This window comes from Pristiophorus japonicus, unplaced genomic scaffold (assembly GCF_044704955.1).
Source record: "Pristiophorus japonicus isolate sPriJap1 unplaced genomic scaffold, sPriJap1.hap1 HAP1_SCAFFOLD_158, whole genome shotgun sequence".
In the NCBI taxonomy this organism is placed as follows: domain Eukaryota; kingdom Metazoa; phylum Chordata; class Chondrichthyes; family Pristiophoridae; genus Pristiophorus; species Pristiophorus japonicus.
This window is the reverse complement of record NW_027251257.1, coordinates 1459429-1470834: the sequence shown is the minus strand read 5'-3', so window position 1 is coordinate 1470834 and position 11406 is coordinate 1459429.

Sequence of the window (11406 nt, the reverse complement as noted above, 5' to 3'; positions counted from 1 at the left end):
GTATCTGGATGGGTAGTGACAGTATGAGTGAGGTCAGTCATGTAACTGGATGGGTAGTGACAGTATGAGTGAGGTCAGAGATGTATCTGGATGGGTAGTGACAGTATGAATAAGGTCAGTGATGTATCTGGATGGGTAGTTATAGTATGAGTGAGGTGAATGATGTATCTGGATGTGTAGTGACTGTATGAGTGAGGTCAGATGTAACTGGATGGCTGGTGACCGCATCAGTGAGGTCAGTGATGTATCTGGATGTGTAGTGACAGTATGAGTGAGGTCAGTGATGTATCTGGATGGGTAGTGACAGTATGAATGAGGTCAGTGATGTATCTGGATGGGTAGTGACAGTATGAGTGAGGTCAGATGTAACTGGATGGCTAGTGACCGCATCAGTGAGGTCAGTGATGTATCTGGATGGGTAGTGACAGTATGAGTGAGGTCAGTGATTTGCCTGGATGGGTCGTGAAAGTATGAGTGAGATCAATGATGTACCTGGCTGGGTAGTGACAGTATGAGTGAGGTCAGTGATGTATCTGGATGGGCAGTGAGAGTAAGTGTGAGGTCAGTGATGTACCTGGATGGGTAGTGAGAGTACGAGTGAGGTCAGTGATGTACCTGGATGGGTACTGACATCATGAGTGAGGTCAGTGATGTATCTGGATGGGTAGTGACAGTATGAGAAGGTCAGTGATGTGTCTGGATGGGTAGTGACAGTAAGAGGGAGGTCAGTGATGTATCTGGATGGGTCGTGACAGCATGAGTGAGGTCAGTGATGTACCTGGATGGGTAGTGAGAGTAAGAGTGAGGTCAGTGATGTATCTGGATGTGTAGTGACAGTATGTGTGAGATCAGTGATGTATCTGGATTGGCAGTGAGAGTAAGAGTGAGGTCAGTGATGTACCTGGATGGGTAGTGAGAGTACGAGTGAGGTCAGTGATGTACCTGGATGGGTAGTGACATCATGAGTGAGGTCAGTGATGTATCTGGATGGGTAGTGACAGCATGAGTGAGGTCAGTGATGTATCTGGATGGGTAGTGACAGTATGAGTGAGGTCAGTGATGTATCTGGATGGGTAGTTTCAGTATGAGTGAGGTCAGTGATGTATCTGGATGGGTAGTGACAGTATGAGTGAGGTCAGTGATGTAACTGGATGGGCAGTGACAGTATGAGTGAGGTCAGATGTAACTGGGTGTCTAGTGACCGCATGAGAGAGGTCAGTGATGTATCTGGATGGGTAGTGACAGCATGAGTGAGGTCAGTGATGTATCTGTATGTGCAGTGACAGTATGAGTGAGGTCAGTGATGTATCTGGATGGGTAGTGACAGTATGAGAGAGGTCAGTGATGTATCTGGATGTGTACTGACTGTATGAGTCTGGTCAGTAATGTATCTGGATGTGTAGTGACAGTATGAGTGAGCTCAGTAATGTATCTGGATGGGTAGTGACAGCATGAGTGAGGTCAGTGATGTACCTGGATGGGTAATGACAGTATGAGTGAGCTCAGTGATGTACCTGGATGTGTAGTGACAGTATGAGTGAGGTCAGTGATGTATCTGAATGCGTAGTGACAGTATGAGTGAGGTCAGTTATGTATCTGGATGGGTAGTGACAGTATGAGTGATGTCAGAGATGTATCTGGATGGGTAGTGACAGTATGAATAAGGTCAGTGATGTATCTGGATGGGTAGTTATAGTATGAGTGAGGTGAATGATGTATCTGGATGTGTAGTGACTGTATGAGTGAGGTCAGATGTAACTGGATGGCGAGTGACCGCATCAGTGAGGTCAGTGATGTATCTGGATGGGTAGTGACAGTATGAGTGAGGTCAGTGATGTATCTGGATGGGTAGTGACAGTATGAATGAGGTCAGTGATGTATCTGGATGGGTAGTGACAGTATGAGTGAGGTCAGATGTAACTGGATGGCTAGTGACTGCATCAGTGAGGTCAGTGATGTATCTGGATGGGTAGTGACAGAATGAGTGAGGTCAGTGATGTATCTGGATGGGTAGTGACTGTATGAGTGAGGTCAGAGATGTATCTGGATGGGTAGTGACAGTATGAATAAGGTCAGTGATGTATCTGGATGGGTAGTTATAGTATGAGTGAGGTGAATGATGTATCTGGATGTGTAGTGACTGTATGAGTGAGGTCAGATGTAACTGGATGGATAGTGACCGCATCAATGAGGTCAGTGATGTATCTGGATGGGTAGTGACAGTATGAGTGAGGTCAGATGTAACTGGATGGCTAGTGACCGCATCAGTGAGGTCAGTGATGTATCTGGATGGGTAGTGACAGTGTGAGTGAGGTCAGTGATTTGCCTGGATGGGTAGTGAAAGTATGAGTGAGATCAATGATGTACCTGGCTGGGTAGTGACAGTATGAGTGAGGTCAGTGATGTATCTGGATGGGGAGTGAGAGTAAGAGTGAGGTCAGTGATGTATCTGGATGTGTAGTGACAGTATGTGTGAGATCAGTGATGTATCTGGATTGGCAGTGAGAGTAAGAGTGAGGTCAGTGATGTACCTGGATGGGTAGTAAGAGTACGAGTGAGGTCAGGATGTATCTGAATGGGTAGTGACAGTATGAGTGAGGTCAGTCATGTAACTGGATGGGCAGTGACAGTATGAGTGAGGTCAGATGTAACTGGGTGTCTAGTGACCGCATGAGAGAGGTCAGTGATGTATCTGGATGGGCAGTGAGAGTAAGAGTGAGGTCAGTGATGTACCTGGATGGGTAGTGAGAGTAAGAGTGAGGTCAGTGATGTACCTGGATGGGTAGTGACATCATGAGTGAGGTCAGTGATGTATCTGGATGGGTAGTGACAGCATGAGTGAGGTCAGTGATGTATCTGTATGGGTAGTGACAGTATGAGTGAAGTCAGTGATGTAACTGGATGTGTAGTGACAGTATGAGTGAGGTCAGTGATGTATCTGGATGGGTAGTGACAGTATGAGTGAGGTCAGTCATGTAACTGGATGGGTAGTGACAGTATGAGTGAGGTCAGAGATGTATCTGGATGGGTAGTGACAGTATGAATAAGGTCAGTGATGTATCTGGATGGGTAGTTATAGTATGAGTGAGGTGAATGATGTATCTGGATGTGTAGTGACTGTATGAGTGAGGTCAGATGTAACTGGATGGCTAGTGACCGCATCAGTGAGGTCAGTGATGTATCTGGATGTGTAGTGACAGTATGAGTGAGGTCAGTGATGTATCTGGATGGGTAGTGACAGTATGAATGAGGTCAGTGATGTATCTGGATGGGTAGTGACAGTATGAGTGAGGTCAGATGTAACTGGATGGCTAGTGACCGCATCAGTGAGGTCAGTGATGTATCTGGATGGGTAGTGACAGTATGAGTGAGGTCAGTGATTTGCCTGGATGGGTCGTGAAAGTATGAGTGAGATCAATGATGTACCTGGCTGGGTAGTGACAGTATGAGTGAGGTCAGTGATGTATCTGGATGGGCAGTGAGAGTAAGAGTGAGGTCAGTGATGTATCTGGATGTGTAGTGACAGTATGTGTGAGATAAGTGATGTATCTGGATGGGCAGTGAGAGTAAGAGTGAGGTCAGTGATGTACCTGGATGGGTAGTGAGAGTACGAGTGAGGTCAGTGATGTACCTGGATGTGTAGTGACATCATGAGTGAGGTCAGTGATGTATCTGGATGGGTAGTGACAGTATGAGAAGGTCAGTGATGTGTCTGGATGGGTAGTGACAGTAAGAGGGAGGTCAGTGATGTATCTGGATGGGTCGTGACAGCATGAGTGAGGTCAGTGATGTATCTGTATGGGTAGTGACAGTATGAGTGAAGTCAGTGATGTATCTGGATGGGTAGTGACAGTATTGTCAGGTCAGTGATGTATCTGGATGTGTAGTGACAGTATGAGTGAGGTCAGTGATGTATCTGGATGCGTAGTGACAGTATGAGTGAGGTCAGTGATGTATCTGGATGGGTAGTGAAAGTATGAGTGAGGTCAGTGATGTATCTGGATTGGTAGTGACAGTATGAGTGATGTCAGTGAAGTATCTGTATGGGTAGTGACAGTATGAGTGAGGTCAGTGATGTATCTGGATGGGTAGTGACAGTGTGAGTGAGGTCAGAGATGGATCTGGATGGATAGTGACAGTATGAGTGAGGTCAGTGATGTATCTGGATGGGTAGTGACAGTATGAGTGAGGGCAATGATGTATCTGGATAGAAAGTGAGAGTATGAGTGAGGTCAGGGATGTATCTGGATGTGTAGTGACAGTATGAGTGAGGTCAGATGTAACTGGATGGCTAGTGGCAGTATGAGTGAGGTCAGTGATGTATCTGGATGGGTAGTGACAGTATGAGTGAGGACAGTGATGTAACTGGATGTGTAGTGACAGTATGAGTGAGGACAGTGATGTATCTGGATGTGTAGTGAGAGTAAGATGTGGTCAGTGATGTACCTGGATGGGTAGTGACAGTATGAGTGAGGTCGGTGATGTATCTGGATGGGTAGTGACAGTATGGTCAGGTCAGTGATGTATCTGGATGTGTAGTGACAGGATGAGTGAGGTCAGTGATGTACCTGGATGGGTAGTGACAGTATGAATGAGCTCAGTGATGTACCTGGATGGGTAGTGACAGTATGAGTGAGGTCAGTGATTTACCTGGATGTGTAGTGACAGTATGAGTGAGGCCAGTGATGTATCTGGATGTGTAGTGACAGTATGAGTGAGGTCAGTGATGTACCTGGATGGGTAGTGACAGTGTGAGTGAGGTCAGTGATGTATCTGGATGGGTAGTGAGAATAAGAGTGAGGTCAGTGATGTACCTGGATGGGTAGTGACATCATGAGTGAGGTCAGTGATGTACCTGGATGGGTAGTGAGAATAAGAGTGAGGTCAGTGATGTACCTGGATGGGTAGTGACATCATGAGTGAGGTCAGTGATGTATCTGGATGGGTAGTGACAGTGTGAGTGAGGTCAGTGATGTATCTGGATGGGTAGTGACAGTGTGAGTGAGGTCAGTGATATATCTGGATGGGTAGTGAGAGTAAGAGTGAGGTCAGTGATGTACCTGGATGGGTAGTGAGAATAAGAGTGAGGTCAGTGATGTACCTGGATGGGTAGTGACATCATGAGTGAGGTCAGTGATGTATCTGGATGGGTAGTGACAGCATGAGTGAGGTCAGTGATGTATCTGTATGGGTAGTGACAGTATGAGTGAGGTCAGTGATGTATCTGGATTTGTAGTGACAGTATGAGTGAAGTCAGTGATATATCTGGATGTGTAGTGACAGTATGAGTCAGGTCAGTGATGTATCTGTATGGGTAGTGACAGTATTGTCAGGGCAGTGATGTCTCTGGATGGATAGTGACAGTATGAGTGAGGTCAGTGATGTACCTGGATGGGGAGTGAAAGTATGAGTGAGATCAATGATGTAACTGGATGGGTAGTGACAGTATGAGTGAGGTCAGTGATGTATCTGGATGGGTGGTGACAGTACGAGTGAGGTCAGTGATGTATCTGGATGTGTAGTGACAGTATGAGTGAGGTCAGTGATGTAATTGGTGGGTGGTGAGAGTAAGAGTGAGGTCAGTGATGCACCTGGATGGGTAGTGGCAGCATGAGTGAGGTCAGTGATGTATTTGGATGGGCAGTGAGAGTAAGAGTGAGGTCAGTGATGTACCTGGATGGATAGTGAGAGAAAGAGTGAGGTCAGTGATGTACCTGGATAGGTAGTGGCAGCATGAGTGACGTCAGTGATGTATCTGGATAGGTAGTGAGAGTAAGAGTGAGGTCAGTGATGTACCTGGATGGGTAGTGACAGTATGAGTGAGGTCAGTGATGTATCTGGATGTGTAGTGACAGTATGAGTGAGGTCAGTGATGTATCTGGATGTGTAGTGACAGTATGAGTGAGGTCAGAAATGGATCTGGATGGATAGTGACAGTATGAGTGAGGTCAGTGATGTACCTGGATGGGTAGTGACAGTATGAATGAGGTCAGTGATGTAACTGGATGGGTAGTGACAGTATGAGTGAGGGCAATGATGTATCTGGATCGATAGTGAGAGTATGAGTGAGGTCAGGAATGTATCTGGATGTGTAGTGACTGTATGAGTGAGGTCAGATGTAACTGGATGGCTAGTGACAGGATGAGTGAGGTCAGTGATGTATCTGGATGGGTAGTGAGATTAAGAGTCAGGTCAGTGATGTAGCTGGATGGGTAGTGAGAGTAAGATGAGGTCAGTGATGTACCTGGATGGGTAGTGACAGTATGAGTGAGGTCAGTGATGTATCTGGATGTGTAGTGGCAGTATGAGTGAAATCAGAGATGTATCTGGAATTGTAGTGACTGTATGAGTCAGGTCAGTAATGTATCTGGATGGGTAGTGACAGTATTGTCAGGTCAGTGATGTATCTGGATGTGTAGTGACAGTATGAGTGAGGTCAGTGATGTATCTGGATGGGTAGTGACAGTATGAGTGAGGTCAGTGATGTGCCTGGATGGGTCGTGACAGTATGAGTGAGGTCAGTGATGTATCTGGATGTGTAGTGACAGTATGAGTGAGGTCAGTGATGTGTCTGGATGGGTAGTGAGAGTAAGAGTGAGGTCAGTGATGTATCTGGATGGGTAGTGAGAGTAAGAGTGAGGTCAGTGATGTACCTGGATGGGTAGTGACATCATGAGTGAGGTCAGTGATGTACCTGGATGGGTAGTGACATCATGAGTGAGGTCATTGATGTATCTGAATGGGTAGTGACAGTATCAGAAGGTCAGTGATGTGTCTGGAAGGGTAGTGACAGTATGAGGGAGGTCAGTGATATATCTGGATGGGTAGTGACAGCATGAGTGAGGTCAGTGATGTATCTGTATGGGTAGTGACAGTATGAGTGAGGTCAGTGATGTATCTGGATGTGTAGTGACAGTATGAGTCAGGTCAGTGATGTATCTGGATGCGTAGTGACAGTATTGTCAGGTCAGTGATGTATCTGGATGTGTAGTGACAGTATGAGTCAGTTCAGTGATGTATCTGGATGGGTAGTGACAGTATGAGTGAGGTCAGTGATGTACCTGGATGGGTAGTGAAAGTATGAGTGAGATCAATGATGTACCTGGATGGGTAGTGACAGTATGAGTGAGGTCAGTGGTGTATCTGGATGGGTAGTGACAGTATGAGTGAGGTCAGTGGTGTATCTGGATGTGTAGTGACAGTATGAGTGATGTCAGTGATGTACCTGGATGGGTAGTGACAGTATGAGTGAGGTCAGTGATGTATCTGGATGGGTAGTGAGAGTAAGAGTGAGGTCAGTGATGTACCTGGATGGATAGTGAGAGTAAGAGTGAGGTCAGTGATGTACCTGGATGGGTAGTGGCAGCATGAGTGACGTCAGTGATGTATCTGGATGGGTAGTGAGAGTAAGAGTGAGGTCAGTGATGTACCTGGATGGGTAGTGACAGTATGAGTGAGATCAGTGATGTACCTGGATGGGTAGTGAAAGTATGAGTGAGATCAGTGATGTACCTGCATGGGTACTGAGAGTAAGAGTGAGGTCAGTGATGTACCTGGATGGATAGTGAGAGTAAGAGTGAGCTCAGTGATGTACCTGGATGGGTAGTGGCAGCATGAGTGACGTCAGTGATGTATCTGGATGGGTAGTGAGAATAAGAGTGAGGTCAGTGATGTACCTGGATGGGTAGTGGCAGCATGAGTGACGTCAGTGATGTATCTGGATGGGTAGTGAGAATAAGAGTGAGGTCAGTGATGTACCTGGATGGGTAGTGACAGTATGAGTGAGGTCAGTTATATATCTGGATGGGTAGTGACAGCATGAGTGAGGTCAGTGATGTATCTGTATGGGTAGTGACAGTATGAATGTGGTCAGTGATGTATCTGGATGTGTAGTGAGAGTATGAGTGACGTCAGTGATGTATCTGGATGTGTAGTGACAGTATGAGTCAGATCAGTGATGTATCTGGATGCGTAGTGACAGTATTGTCAGGTCAGTGATGTATCTGGATGTGTAATGACAGTATGAGTGAGGTCAGTGATGTATCTGGATGGGTAGTGACAGTATGAGTGTGGTCAGTGATGTACCTGGATGGGTAGTGAAAGTATGAGTGAGATCAATGATGTACCTGGATGGGTAGTGACAGTATGAGTGAGGTCAGTGATGTATCTGGATGGGTAGTGACAGTATGAGTGAGGTCAGCGATGTATCTGGATGGGTGGTGAGAGCAAGAGTGAGGTCAGTGATGTATCTGGATGGATAGTGAGATTAAGAGTGAGGTCAGTGATGTACCTGGATGGGTAGTGGCAGCATGAGTGAGGTCAGTGATGTATCTGGATGGGTAGTGAGAGTAAGAGTGAGGTCAGTGATGCACCTGGATGGGTAGTGGCAGCATGAGTGAGGTCAGTGATGTATCTGGATGGGTAGTGAGAGTAAGAGTGAGGTCAGTGATGTACCTGGATGGATAGTGAGAGTAAGAGTGAGGTCAGTGATGTACCTGGATGGGTAGTGGCAGCATGAGTGACGTCAGTGATGTATCTGGATGGGTAGTGAGAGTAAGAGTGAGGTCAGTGATGTACCTGGATGGGTAGTGACAGTATGAGTGAGGTCAGTGATGTACCTGGATGGGTAGTGAAAGTATGAGTGAGATCAGTGATGTACCTGGATGGGTAGTGAGAGTCAGAGTGAGGTCAGTGATGTACCTGGATGGATAGTGAGAGTAAGACTGAGTTCAGTGATGTACCTGGATGGGTAGTGGCAGCATGAGTGAGGTCAGTGATGTATCTGGATGTGTAAACAGTATGAGTGAGGTCAGTGATGTATCTTGATGGATAGTGACAGTGTGAGTGAGGTCATTGATGTACCTGGATGGGTAGTGAAAGTATGAGTGAGATCAGTGATGTACCTGGATGGGTAGTGACAGTAAGAGTGAAGTCAGTGATATTGCTGGATGGGTAGTGACAGTATGAGTGAGGTCAGTGATGTACCTGGATGGGTAGTGAAAGTTTGAGTGAGATCAGTGATGTACCTGGATGGGTAGTGACTGCATGAGTGAGGTCAGTGGTGTACCTGGATGGGTAGTGAATGTAAGGTGAGATCAGTGATGTACCTGGATGGGTAGTGACAGTAAGAGTGAGGTCAGTGATGTATCTGGATGGGTAGTGAGATTAAGAGTCAGGTCAGTGATGTAGCTGGATGGGTCGTGACAGTATGAATGAGCTCAGTGATGTACCTGAATGGGTAGTGACAGTATGAGTGAGGTCAGTGATGTATCTGGATGGGTAGTGACAGTATGAGTGAAATCAGAGATGTATCTGGAATTGTAGTGACTGTATGAGTCAGGTCAGTAATGTATCTGGATGGGTAGTGACAGTATTGTCAGGTCAGTGATGTAATTGGATGGGTAGTGACAGTATGAGTGAGGTCAGTGATGCATCTGGATGGTTAGTTATAGTATGAGTGAGGTGAATGATGTATCTGGATGGGTAGTGACAGTATTGTCAGGTCAGTGATGTATCTGGATGGGTAGTGACAGTATGAGTGAGGTCAGATGTAACTGGATGGCTAGTGACAGCATCAGTGAGGTCAGTGATGTATCTGGATGGGTAGTGACTGTATGAGTGAGGTCAGTGATGTACCTGGATGGGTAGTGACAGTATTGTCAGGTCAGTGATGTACCTGGATGAATAGTGACAGTATGAGTGAAATCAGTGATGTATCTGGATGTGTAGTGACAGTATGAGTGAGGTCAATGATGTATCTGGATGTGTAGTGACAGTATGAGTGAGGTCAGTGATGTATCTGGATGTGTAGTGACAGTATGAGTGAGGTCAATGATGTATCTGGATGTGTAGTGACAGTATGAGTGAGGTCAATGATGTATCTGGATGTGTAGTGACAGTATGAGTGAGGTCAGTGATGTATCTGGATGGGTAGTGACAGTATGAGTGAGGGCAATGATGTATCTTGATGGATAGTGACAGTATGAGTGAGGTCATTGATGTACCTGGATGGGTAGTGAAAGTATGAGTGAGATCAGTGATGTACCTGGATGGGTAGTGAAAGTATGAGTGAGATCAGTGATGTACCTGGATGGGTAGTGACAGTAAGAGTGAAGTCAGTGATATTGCTGGATGGGTAGTGACAGTATGAGTGAGGTCAGTGATGTATCTGAATGGGTAGTGACAGTATGAGTGAGGTCAATGATGTATCTGGATGGGTAGTGACAGTATGAGTGAGGGCAATGATGTATCTGGATAGATAGTGACAGTATGAGTGAGGTCAGTGATGTATCTGGATGGGTAGTGACAGTATGAGTGAGGTCATTGATGTAACTGGATGTGTAGTGACAGTATGAGTCAGTTCAGTGATGTATCTGGATGGGTACTGACAGTATGGTCAGGTCAGTGATGTATCTGGATGTGTAGTGACAGGATGATTGAGGTCAGTGATGTATCTGGATGGGTCGTGAGAGTAAGAGTGAGGTCAGTGATGTAGCTAGATGGCTAGTGACAGTATGAATGAGGTCAGTGATGTATCTGGATGGGTAGTGACAGTATGAGTGAGGTCAGTGATGTAACTGGATGTGTAGTGACAGTATGAGTGAGGTCAGTGATATACCTGGATGTGTACTGACAGTATGAGTCAGGTCAGTAATGTACCTGGATGGGTAGTGACAGGATGAGTGAGGTCAGTGATGTATCTGGATGTGTAGTGACTGCATGAGTGAGGTCAGTGGTGTACCTGGATGGGTAGTGAATGTATGAGTGAGATCAGTGATGTACCTGGATGGGTAGTGAGAGTAAGAGTGAGGTCAGTGATGTATCTGGATGGGTAGTGAGATTAAGAGTCAGGTCAGTGATGTAGCTGGATGGGTAGTGAGAGTAAGATGAGGTCAGTGATGTACCTGGATGGGTCGTGACTGTATGAATGAGCTCAGTGATGTACCTGGATGTGTAGTGGCAGTATGAGTGAAATCAGAGATGTATCTGGATGGGTAGTGACAGTATGAGTGAGGTCAGTGATGTATCTGGATGGGTAGTGACAGTATGAGTGAGGTCAGTTATGTATCTGGATGTGTAGTGACAGTATGAGTGAGGTCAGTGATGTATCTGGATGTGTAATGACAGTATGAGTGAGGTCAGTGATGTAACTGGATGTGTAATGACAGTATGAGTGAGGTCAGTGATGTATCTGGATGGGTAGTGACAGCATGAGTGAGGTCAGTGATGTATCTGGATGGATAGTTTCAGTATGAGTGAGGTCAGTGATGTATCTGGATGTGTAGTGGCAGTATGAGTGAAATCAGAGATGTATCTGGAATTGTAGTGACTGTATGAGTCAGGTCAGTAATGTATCTGGTTGGGTAGTGACAGTATTGTCAGGTCAGTGATGTATCTGGATGGGTA